Here is a 13,131-nt window from a genome sequence, read left to right as displayed (position 1 = left end):
GACCAGTGGTGGCTGTCGCATAAGCAACCTGTCGCTGGCCGGAAGGTCATTAAGGGACACACACCTGTACATCCATACTGAGAGACTGGGAGATCTTGGTCATCTTAGATGACTGGAATAGAGGCTGCTAGAAATCAGTTGGGGGGCACTGTAAATGTACACTCAAGTCCCATGTGAAGTTGGGGAAATGCAGCATAAGACTTCTGCAGTATCAAGTACTGTATGCTCTTCATCTCTATCAGTTATAGTTACCATTCTAGGCAAAAGGTAGATTCTGGAAGGGGCAGAAGACTGCTAGACAGCCTAGTTACTGTTAAAACCCTTTCAATCTATTGTACTCAAAATCATTAAAAAGTGTTAACCCTCAGACCTGCCCTCACATGAATGCTTAAGGCTGGGGAGGTTAGGAGTAATCAGTGGAACTCACTGCTACAAGATGTAGCGATTACCACTAGCTTAGATTCTTGAGGCATTTAGATGACCACTGTGAAACAGGATGTTAGACTAGAACAACCTTCGGTCAGATTCAACAGGCTCTTTTTAGAGTTCTTATTAGTGTTACTAGTTTCAAAATTCCCTTGAACTTAAAAGCAGCTTGTTATGAATAATTGGGGGATGCATCTCCTGTTAGATGTTTAAAGTCTTATAGACCCATAGAGCACAATGAATCATTAACACAATCCCTCTGGAATATGACCCAAGGTCATTAACCGATTGTTGAACCAAAGGTTGTTAACCAATTTCAGATCATTCATCTGGAGCAATTACATAAGGTCTAGTGTCTGTGGTGAGAAGGCATTTACTGTGTATACTGTACATTTTGGGACTGGCAGAAATTGTACCATAAACACTTAAATAAAATTTTCTCAAACATTTTCAGAAATGGTATGAATGAGGCAGATGCTTGGAGGAATATATCTTAACAATTATTTTTAAGTTGTTTTGATGGAATTTTTATCACTCCTATTTCAATCTATAATGTGGTTTTCTTTGTTTATATATATCCATGCAGTGATATCCCTGTTGACTTTACAATAAATTCCTTCTGCCCTTATGATTGTTTCAATGTGCTGAATAGAAATAGGAGTCTACATTATGAATAAAGACCTTTCTTCTCTAATTCATTTATCTCTTGAAACAAAGGTCTGCAATTCAATTTCTTTTCTGTCTCAACGCATTTCCTTTCTGCAGCCGGAAAACACGCCTTGCCTTTGTCCAATTTCAATAATTCAGTACTGTGTTTGATAAGACTTTATTTTCAGCCGTATTACATTAAGACCCAATCTCAGACATGGCAGGTTTTCATCTCTGTGGTGATACAAGCTGAAGTTTTTGTTTACCTGGAAAGCTCATTATTAAACAATTCAGATCTCAATTTTGAAGACTTGTGTGCTCATTAGCATTTGTTTTGCCTTTAGGTTCATGTTCTACACCTCCTACTCATGAAATGCAGCTTCATCTGCTGAAGATACTCACTGATCTCATCAGAGCTTTACACTAATTACTCTCCTGCTGAAAGTTCCACAGAAGATGACATTATCCAGATATGATCAGTTTGAAATGAGGGTCACCTTTGACAGGAAAAGCAGTGCCAGACAGCAGAACTCCATTCACAGCAATCCATCCTAAATTCTACACCAAATCTCACAATCTCTTCCAAGTCAATGGGTCCACAGTATGTTCAGAATGCAAGGCAATTACTTAATTTTGTAAGCTACAGTATTCACCAAAGTGACAACTATCAGTAATTCCTACTTGTCAGTTGTTAAAGATGAAAGATTTTGAAGTTTATTTTAAACTTGTGATATGAAACTAACACTGTTTAGATCTTATTACATGTCAGGAAAGATAGCTGCTCCCTCTTAATAAGCGGTTAATTAAAGGTATATTTCTGTCATATTACCACAGAATCATTGCTATGCTAAATGGAAAGCTGTGATGCTTTTGCCCTTTCTTTATGTTCAAAATTTGACAATATATTTCTAAAGGTGGTGTTCTAAAATTGCGCGCAGTACTCAAGGTGCAGCTGAAATAAAGATTTTTAAAAATGGAATTGCAGCAGGATATTATAAAAATAGTATCTCTTAAAAGGTATGACAGCATTGCTAACTGAGGGCCCAATCTGATCCAATTTTCTAGTACTGGTGCAGCCATGTCAATGGGGTATGTGCTGCATCCTGTGGTGGTGGGGCAGTCACAGAGACCTCCTCAAGGTATAGGAACATTTGTTACCTTACCTCAAGGCCATATTGCGGCTGCACTACATTGGTGCTGGAAAGTTGGATAGGATTGGGTCTCAAATTGTTAAATACCCTTTCCAAGGCCACAGTACAGTAATGCATTGTTAGTAATACTATGAAGAATAGTAATAGATGCAAACTAGCTCTTTTGTGTTCTACTTAAAACAATACTTACATTGGTACTTTTGGAATATAAGTTGGAAAACTAATTGCTCACTCTATGAGTTGCTCCCAAGTTCACCAAAAGAATGCTGATGTCTCTACAGAATAATATGGCTCATTTGCTATTTAACAAGTAAGTGGACATTCTTTCCCACCATACATACTTCCATTTTGTCGTTATAATCTTTTGATACAGATGCTCAGATCAAGAGTTTCATGTAAAAGGGAAAAATGGCTATCAACTCTGCCAAAGATGAAACAGAAGCTTTGGTTTGCTTTCATTCAAAAGGTGGAGCCCTTCTAAAGCTGTTGTTAGAGTCCTGCATTGTATCTATTGAGGACAGATAACACGAATGTTTTAACATCTCCCCAGAACACAATGTGGAAACAGGGGAAGAGTTTAAAAGGTGGAAGTTGGATGATGGTACCTTAAAAAGAGCTTGCTGATTCACAGTGATCACAAGTTGACCTTTCTGTCCTTTTTCTATTTCTACAAAGAAAAGGACAGCAGGAATAAAAGAGCAAGCCACAACTCCAATTGCTGATGTGTTTCAGTAGCATGAGACTACTGTTCAATGGGAGGCAGGTACAGCCAGGATGAGAGAAAGAGCCCTGACTACCCCCAAAAAGGAAGGAAAAAAAAGACCATCCCAAATGGCAAAAGCAGATGCTAATAGGATTATGTATACACAAGAAATTGTACTTTATTGCATTGATGATACTTCAAAGAATTTGGTTTATAACAAACATAGGGTTTCTTTTAGATACCTAATACAACTGGCATACATCAGTTTATAGTAATGCCTACTTTGGGGCGGGGGAGGAGATATGTGAAACTGTTGGCAAAAGACTTGTGAAAAAGGAAGTTTTAGCGATCATGTGCAAGACTTGTGAAAAAAGAGAAGCTATTCTAGTTCTCTTCCCATAAGAAGTGCCCTGCTGGATAGGACGAGGGTCCATCCGGTTCAGCTTCCTGTATTTCACAGGACAAAAAAAAAACAGGACAAAAGGAAGGACAAAAAAAAAAAAAACAGCTTTACCAAATTGATGGATGGTGAGCCAGGAAATGGTTTGGGAGTTGGTCTTAGGCATGGAAGATCCAAGTTCAAACCCCCACTCAGTCATGAAGCTTCCTGGGTGATCGTGGGTCAGCCATAATCCCTCAGTCTTACCGGGTTATGACATAAAGAGGGAAGGAACCATGTACACCACACTGAGCTCACTGGAAGAAGGGCAGTATAAAAGTGGAAAAATAATGGATACAATAATTAGTAATGTCTTACATTGACTTTGGAATTCCAGCCCCTGCACTTACTGGAGAGTAAGTGGGTGAACTTTCTGTGAACCATATTCAATTGCAAAGCAGGCCTGGCAGAAAACACACACAAGCATCCCAGTGTTTGAACTTAAAAAACCAAGGTATGTGACACCATGGAATTACCTGGCTGGTGTGAAACCCACCAGGCCATTCTATCCCAAGACTTTACCTAGATTGGCAGGTTGGCTGCCCAGTAAGTGGTCACATGCCAAACTGAGTAGGATGCTTGGCTGGTCCAGTCATGTGCCCAATGTACTGGATATGTATTAAGTAATTAACTCCCTAAAACACATCCAGTACATTGGCTGTCCAGGAACAGCATTTCAAACCAAAACCTGCTGTAGAAGCAGCTTTTAGGCTGCTGAAGCAGCACAGAAGCTTCTGGAGCATTAGAAGTATCCCAAAAATAAGGAAAAAATAGGAAAAAAATAGAGGCACTCATCATAAGCAGTCATTAGTAAAATAGGATTAAGGAAACACAGTGGAAGCTCATTAAATATATCCCTTGCTAATCATTATTTCAAATAATCTGTTAACAAAAGCTTGTTATCTCTCTTCACTTCTCATCAGGTTTTGTCAGAGTGTTCAAGGGAAGCCTTAAGAGTTGTGGCTTTGTAGTATATAGATAATGCTTGGTAGTTAGTTAATTATATGATAAATTAAAGCCAAACCTCATCAAAGGTGATCAAAACCTTTCCAAGTACCCAGCACAACTGCAATTTAGATTTGGGTAACATGATAGTCAAGGAGCTTTCTATTCTAAAAAATAAAAATACTGTGCAGGTAGCTTTGCCAGCTGGCCTATTTTGGACCACTGTGGACTTGGTTTGCTTGTAGGTTGACTCCAGGTTCCACCTATTTATTTACTGGTACTTGTTTTTTACATGCCTACGTTGCACATACACATGGACTTGGGCAATGGGCCCAAGATCCAGAAACTTTTGCAAGTGCATATAAAGTTCTCAAGAAGATTTGGGAAGAAGTGTGGTCCAGTTCATCTGCAGCCCACAGGCTACTTTTCAGTAGCAGTAGAAGTACCCTGCACATGCCTGATCTCATCTGATCTCGGAAGCTAAGGAGGGTCAGGCCTGGTTAGTACTTGGATGGGAGACCGCCTGGGAATACCGGGTGCTGTAGGCTTATACCATAGTCTTCCGAGACTGAAGGTTGCCAGCCAGCCTGGAAGTCCCAGTGTACTCAGTTCAAAAGGAAGTAGCCATCTGCTGTGGCAGGTTGCTAGCAATGATGGCAGTGGCAGTAGCAACCAAAGCAGAACAGGGGTGGTGTACTGGTGGTGGCAGCCCACCAGCAGCCTGGTTACACTGAGTCCACCTTATGCTTTCTGGGTTACACTCAGCATTTGCTTTGGCTGGCGATTCCAGCAGTGCACAACCCAGGAGAGAGAAGGCAGCTTCCAGTCACTAGGGTTTAATCTGTGGGCCTGCGAGAGACTTATCTAAGCATTTTTATCTCACCTCTCTACTCAGAGAATGCCCAAGACAGTTTACAATTGGAATTAGGATAAAATTAAAACTAAATGCAATGATGCAGAATGTTCTGCCTAACCTCAGCTCCTTCCCCTAGTTGGTCTCAGTTGCAGCATTAGAGAAATGGGCTGGATGGCAAAAAGTGTCTCCTGCTCAACTGTTTGGAGTGGCTTCTGCTGCCTGCAGGAGAGGGGGGCCATGGTCAGGCCAGATGTTTGTTCCCCTTCTCTAAAACTGACTACTCAGGTAACAGTTGTTCAAAGGGGGGTGGGGTCAACTCATCCACTTGCTCCTCCTTCTCTAGCCCCTTGCTCAGTGATTTTCAACCAAGTGTGCCACAAATAGTCCACAGGTGTACCATGGGAGTTTGAAGAAGGGCACAACCAGTGTCATTCTTCAGCCAGCTGTTTCGATTGGATTGCTTTTCTGTGTAAGCTTGGGCTAATGCATTTTGTTTGTTATTTCAATAGCTTAATACTCATTATTTAAATGATAAATATATCCTTTAAAAACAGATGGTATGCTTTGACCTTTTTAGCATATTGTCAGTGTGCTATGAGATGAAAACAGCTGAAAGTCATTGCCCTAGCTGGTCTCCTTTGCCTTGATCATGACAGAATTAAAGGAGCAGGGGCTAGGTGACTAAGGCTGCAATCCTAACCACACTTTCCTGAGAGTAAGCCCCACTGAACAAAATAGCACTTACTTCTGAATAGACCTGGTTAGGATTGTGCCCTAAGGGTGCAATCCTATACACACTTACCTGGGAGTAAGTTTCACTGAATGTAATGGAGCTTACTTCTGAGTAGTCATGTATAGGATTGTACTGAAAGAATCTTTCCTATGCCTCTATTCTCCTGACAGTCATGGGCCTGGGCCGGTCAGGATGGATTGAGAGTCTGGGCACACAGTAGTGCCAGGAGGGTCAGGCTTGGTTCCATAGCAGCTGCCCAATCACCCATTAGAAGCAGTTATCCCATAAGCTGATAGAGAGAGTTTGGAGATAGAGCTCACAGGGAGCCCTCCATATCTGTAGCAATGGGAAATGGCAGAAGCTTTCAACACCGCTGCAGCTGCCCAAACTTCACCATAGTTAGTATGAATAGTTAGTATGGCAGTTGAATCTGACTGCCATCGCCAGCCCCAGTTATCCTGCCCTCCTGTCTGCGTACTACACAACTTGAACAATGGAAGTAAATCTGCTAGACACACTGTTTCTCTCATTTGCTGGTCCCAGCATGCTATTTTTCTTTTCATTCTTCCATGTTAGTCTTTGAGCACAGTATGCTATTTTTTTTCGTTTCACTTGAGCTTTTCTCATCTTGATTACAAGTTAGTGGGAGGTTTATTTGCATTTTAAATGCTTATTAACTTATTTCCAAGCAGGTATCAAAAAAATAAAGAAATTAAGAAACAACTGGTGGGAAGACCAATTGGTGGGCTTAAGCCAGTGTTTCTCAACATTTGTCATCCGTTGTACCCTTCACATGGTCCACCTATCCAAACTACCACCAGTAGTAACTGGTGATGACATCATCACCATTTACTTCAGGGTTGGGAGGCCAGATGCAATATGACAAACACCAGTAAGAGGCTCAGGGTGGACAGGAAGGCTTTTTTTGAGCACGGAACAGCATGCTTTGGAGTTCTCCTATAAAGCTGAACCTCCAAACGCTGTTTGTTGTGTCACATTTCTGGCCTCACTGACAGGCAACAGATGTCCAGGGGTCCCACGAGTACCACCAGACACCACCTCAAGTACTACTAGTGGTACCCATACCATACCACTGGTTGAGAAACACTGGTTTAAGCAGATTGTGTGATGGATATGAGCTTGAGGAACAAGACCCAAAATCCCACTCAGCCTTTATCTCATGGGACAGCGACTTGGCAGCTGTCAGATGGACCATGCCAGTCCTAATTCTTGAAAGTTTAAAGTGCACTCTGAGATTTCAAACATATTAACAAAAGTATATGGGTCAGATTATTTATCCTGGATGATAGCAAGGCAAACACCTACTGAGAAGTGTTCCCTTCCTTTAAGCGAGTAATTTGCTATGTAGACTGCAATTACAATGAAGATGTTAACCGGGGTATTAGAATAATGGGGAGGCCTATGTTGCATGGACCATAAGTAGAGATGGTTGTAAATGGTTTCTTTTTTCATGGATTTTGGTGTTTTCCAATTAGAAGAGCAGAAAGGGATGTTATGTGTCTTTATTCCAAGGGTGCATACTTATAAATTAAAATTATAAATTGTAATCACTTTAACAGCATATTAGATAGGTGGTATAGTGTCAACAGATTCAGCCACGTGCATGTAGAGATGTTAGAGAATTTTTTTAAAGATTTTGGTTTATTATTTTACCAAAATAAGAAGTGCAGATAGCAGTGTTTTTATTTCATTATCACTGAAAAAATCTACCTCTACCCATAAGGCATTTGTTTCTGGTCTGGTGCTATCGCCTTGTTTAGCACTAGTGACAATCAGGGATAAAACCTCCAACTCTCAGGAGACTGAGAGGAAGGGCTGAAACTTGTGGACCTACAATCCTACACCAGAAAAAGAGGATGGAACCCTAGAGTTAAAATGGTCAAGCTGTTGCCCATATTTGTGGGTTTGACAGCTTTACATGTCACTGTTCCAGTCATTAGAATAGTCAATAGCAATGAAGGACTGAGGAAGGTCACACCATATAGTTAAAGAATAAACGCAAATGAATTTCATTGATTCACTTCTTCTGAGATGATTTTGAGGTCACTTCCACAGCAACGACTAGTTCCAATTTTAATATGCAACATTATAAGGTGATAAGAGTGGCTGCTCAAACATTTCTAGGGCAAGCTCAGTGGTGATCACATGCTTTGCATGAATAAAGTCCCAGTTTCAGTCTCTGATATGACCAGCCCGTTCATGAAGTGAACAATAGAGCTGCATCAAGAAACAAGTTGTGGGGAGTGGCAAATGAATGCAGGCTGCCTCCCCCACCCCAAATGTTCTATTGCCTCCCTCCCATCTGCTAAAAGAAAGTGTGAAGCTAATTGAATGACTGAGCTGTCCACCTACCCCCTCACCTTGCTCCTCCTTCATGTGGTCTCTCTAAACAAAACAGGAAGTGCAGAATGCACTGCGAGTGCTCCCAAGCATATCCCACACTTACTGCTTTGATTAAAGGGACCACTTGAGGAAGGATAAAGACAAGGGGCTGGATTGCTGTCTTCTACATCAGTGGTTCTTAAACTGGTGGGTCGCGACCCACTAGTTCGTGTAACACTTCCCCAGTCCCTTTAAGGGGCAGGGGAAGGGGAGGGAGGCAACAACACGATCCCCAGGATCACATTGCTAAGGGGGGTGCTTGTGCCTTACTTTGCATGATGCTGGGCTGCAGCAGGCTGCAGGAGGTGCAGGCAGCAAAAGAAGTGAGCATAAAGCACTTCCGTTTTGTAGGAGGTGCTCTGCACCCGCTTCTTTTGCGGGTTCCAAGCATCGGGGAGCGCTGTGAAGGGCTGCCTGCACTCTAGTCTCTATCACTTTCAATTAGATCAGCAGTCGCCAAACTGGAGACCAGCATTTCTGGAAAAAGCCCTCCCCATCGCAACCGGTGCTTATTGTTCTGCTGCGGCACAGCTTATTTTTCAGTCTGATCGCTGAACAGAGACAGTCCGGGTAGTTGCGTCTATTGCCCAGCATCCCAACAAGCTGTGCAGCAGGATGCCTGGACAGCCATGACTGCCTGGAGCATCCCTGTGCAGCAATTGGATTGAAAAATAAGCGTTGCCACAGTGGAACAGTAAGTGCTACTCATGGGGGGGAGGGCTTTTTCCAAACCCCGGAACCAGCCCATGGGCCAGGGTTTGAAACCTGAGTTAGAGCAGAAGAATCTCAGGTAGCAAGACTGGCAAAAACCTTTGTGTGAGACCTTAGAGAGCTACTAATAGGCAGAGCGGATAGAAATGGCCCAGATGGGCTGATCATCTGACTCTGCAAAAGGCAGTTTCAGGTGTCCCAACAAAACATCTTATTACATTGATAAATTCTTGGAATATTTTTATTGCATTCAGATTAGATCTAGGTGGGTGTTATGAGAAGAAAAAAAGTAGTACAGATTTAAAAGCACAAATTCTACACTGGAGAGTTATAAAGCATTGTGCAGATGGTGGGAAAGTTAATGAATGCATTATAGGAACCAGCAATATGATGAAAAACTAAGTTCCAAATTACAGTCACAGTTCAGCCTCAGTGCAGAACAGGAAGAGATAATCACAGTTATATACAGAAGGGCTATCATCAAGCAGACACAACAGAAACTGTGTTGGCAAGTAGTATAAAACATCTTATTTCACAGAGGCAGTGTGATTTGAATAGATAGGATAGTCCTCTACAAAAATTAGCCAATGTTTTTATGAAATTACTGCAGGAAGTACAACACATTTAATTCTTATTCTTTCATAAAATGGATTAGATATTATTTGTCATAGGTGACATAAGAACCTTGCTTTTCTTCTAAGAATCTCAGACTAGATAAGAGATAACCTAGGAGCTGTATGCAAGTTGCTCCATATACCTTAGCTTCAGCAGTATAACTGGATCATTAGCTTCAGACCATCCTCTGGGCCACATGAATGAAAACCACACATTCATACCAGAAGGAAAAAAAGGGAGACATGGATCATTCAAGTATAAACAGGAAGAAGCTTCTCATTAAATTGACTGTTTGAATGCAAGGTTTTGATGCATAATCATACATAATAAGCATGTCTGACTAGCAAAGATTATGAATGGAAGGCACACAGAATACCTATTTACCATCACCAATATTAAAACCCCCCACAACACATGCATGCTACCATTGTTGAAGAAACCAGGGGATGGGGCTACAGCTCAGTGATACAGCACATGCATAAAGAGTATATGTTTTGCATGCATAAATGCACCAGACTCAATCCCTGGTGTTTCTAGATAAGGCTGGGAAAGACTAGGGCTGAAACCCTGAAGAGCCGCTGCAAGTCAGTGTAGATTATTCTGAGCTCGATGGCCGTGATCTTATTCAGTATAAGGCAGCCTCATTCATTACATTGGTCTTTAAACCAGTGGTTCCAAACTTTTTAGCACAGGGACCCACTGTTTTAAATGAGACTCTATCAGGACCCACCTAGGTTTACCAGATTTTAACCTCAAACATTTATCTCCCAATATTTACACATGCTTGCAAACTGCAGGAGCAGAGCTCTTTGCAGGGCAATTAGCAGCTACAGGATCTGATTTCTGAAAAGCCTCTAGGCTTGAGGCAGTTATCAGATCTTTCCATCACCCTTTGGCGACCCACCAAAAATCAGGTTGGACCCAGTAGTGGGTCCCGATCCACAGTTTGGGAACCACTGGTTTAAACAATTAAAAAAATAAATTGAAGAAGTGCAACATTACATCAACAGTATTTGAGACAATGTGAGAAAAAACAACTGTTTCCACTACACTGAGGACAGAGCATACAACAAATTACAATAAAGTAAATTTGGAGTAAACATTAGTAACACTCCATGCATATTGTCAACTACTCAACAGTGGAATATTCCACTTCGTATTTGATTTCCTTCATTGGTGATGGGGCCCACTCTCAACCTCTCCTCCAGTTTCCATCCTAGGGGGAAAGATATGGCTTTTGGACTAGATTCTTCACACCAAGTACAATTCCCTAAGCGGCAATTGTTTGGGCATGTTCGTGGTACTGTACAGCAAACATCATCATGGTATGGACACTAGACTGTTTGGTGTGCCACGGATTAGCTAAACAGAGAAAAACTGCAACATTCTCTGCATTTCCTTCAATCAGTATTTTCCTCCTTTTCCATTATAGCAAGAATAGTTTCTTTGCATCTCTTGTGATACATCTAATCTAAAACTAACAGTTTTTTATGTTTTGTTTTTGATGTCAATAATAATTTTTCTCATCCTAGGTGGTTAATTGTTCAACCGGGGGGAAATGCATATTTACTTTTATGCTTCCAATCAATGTATCTTTTAACATCAGCTTTTCTTTTTATCTAATTCCAATTTGTCTCCTTTGTAGATTATTTCTTCATCCTCATCACAACCTTGCTGAGATACATCAGCACAGTGCAAGCTCTAATGCAACCAAAAGAACTGGAGTTGAAAACGTGCAATATGAACAATTATTATTCTACAACAAACAATTTCCAAATGCAAGAAGGAAAACAGCTGCTCTACATGCAGGAACCAGTTTCCACATGCAGGTGCACATCCTCAGATCCCAGCCAAAGCACTGCAGTTGCCAGCCAAGAAGAAAGTAATGTGATATCTGGAAAGCAGGTAACACATCATAACTTTATAGGGAGGGCTGTGGAAACACACAACACAAGTTACAAAGTGGGTAGGTAGGAGGACAAAGCAGGTGCAGGGCAGTTATATGCAGCAATGAAGTATCACACTGAAGAGCCAGATGAAGTTTCTGGGGATTTACTGAGCATACGGAAAGCTCAACTGGCCTTCTGTGTCAACTGACAAACTGCTGAGTCAACCTCAGTGTGCTTGATATGACCTGGAGAATCTCCTCCTATGGAGATTCTATGGAAAGTGAAGCAGCCTCATGTCGCGTTTACTCATGAGTAGGCAAACATGCCTTGGCTGGTAGTCAGGTCAGGCAAAGGGGAATTTGAGGACACCAGAAGGGTTCAGATTTGATGGAGCTGGAGTGCAACAAATGTCCAGAGGCAGCCTCCCCCCACACTAAAAAGGACAAAAAAGTGGCTTGAACTGGTAAGGGTAATGTTTTCTATTTTGCACTTGCAAAGCCGGGCACTGGGGAGGGCTGGAAATCTCACTGATTCTTTTTGGGGGGTATAACTGCAGGCAGACTACAGTGTAAGCCCCATTGACCACTATGGGACTTACTTCAGAGTAGACATGCATAGGCTTTGGCTCACAGGCTGCAATCCTACCCACACTTTCCTGAGAGTAAGCCCCACTGACCACAATAGGACTTACTTCAGAGTAGATTCACTTGTTGGAACAGGACTGGCTCCCCATTATTTAATTATTTTATTTTAATTTAGTTATTTATAATTATTTATTTTAATTGCTTGATGATGTCACTTCTGGCCATGACATCACTTCCAATGGGTCCTGGACAGATTGTCATTCTAAAAAGTGGGTCCCAGTGCTAAAAGTTTGAGAACAGCTGCAATAAGGTGTTAGTAAGTTGACACCCTGGGGGTGTGTGCGAGAGACTCTACAAGTTTTCAAAATCACTAAAATCAGAGTTTGGAGGAATAATCCCATTATGTTATATATCAATCAATGCGTAATTTCATGCAGAATGCAATGAAACAAACCACATTGAAATATCTGTGTTATAACAGAAGGTACAGCCAAAAAACCAGTGGGGGCGGGGCAATGATACATCACCATGCCCACCTGGGGCGTTGCCCTGCCCACTATATGGGGTGATGCGCAGGCCTCCTGCACGAGGTGATTCAAATCCTAGTCACGCCACTAGTGTACCCAAGCCCCTGCAGCTCCTGGAGATCGTGCCACTGCCTTCCCCCCATCCCCGCTCCCGCTCGGTTTTACAGCGGTTTTCAAACTCCCTGAGGGTTTGAAAACCACTGCCTTAGATCCAGAGAACAGCAAGTGAAAGTAAATAGCGGCATAGTGCTCTTCTGAAGAATGTTGCACAAGGGCTAGCAAAAGACTTCACCCTGCAGAGCCCCAGTGCCTCAAGTATTCCAGTACATATGAGAAATGGGGTAAACAAGGAAGATAGGCTACACCAGTAGTTCTTGGGCGTTTCAGGCTGGGACCCACTTTTCATGATGACAATCTGTCTGGGACCCACCAGAAGTGATGTCATTAACCTGGAAGTGATGTCATGCCCAGAAGTGACATCATCAAGCAGGAAGTGACATC

General features: G+C 41.9%; 1 protein-coding gene and 1 pseudogene across 1 annotated transcript in view; one reads left to right on the top strand and one right to left on the bottom strand.

Annotated features, from left to right (window-relative positions):
• Nucleotides 1-13,131, bottom strand: part of FER (FER tyrosine kinase) — a 189,641-nt gene that overhangs the window by 26,922 nt on the left and 149,588 nt on the right. The window lies entirely within an intron of this gene.
• On the top strand, nt 4,742-4,860 carry LOC136642500 (5S ribosomal RNA; annotated as a pseudogene).

Source organism: Tiliqua scincoides, chromosome 2, assembly GCF_035046505.1.
Source record: "Tiliqua scincoides isolate rTilSci1 chromosome 2, rTilSci1.hap2, whole genome shotgun sequence".
NCBI classification, from domain to species: domain Eukaryota; kingdom Metazoa; phylum Chordata; class Lepidosauria; order Squamata; family Scincidae; genus Tiliqua; species Tiliqua scincoides.
Note: the sequence above shows the minus strand (reverse complement) of the source record. Positions and strands in the feature narration are given on the sequence as shown.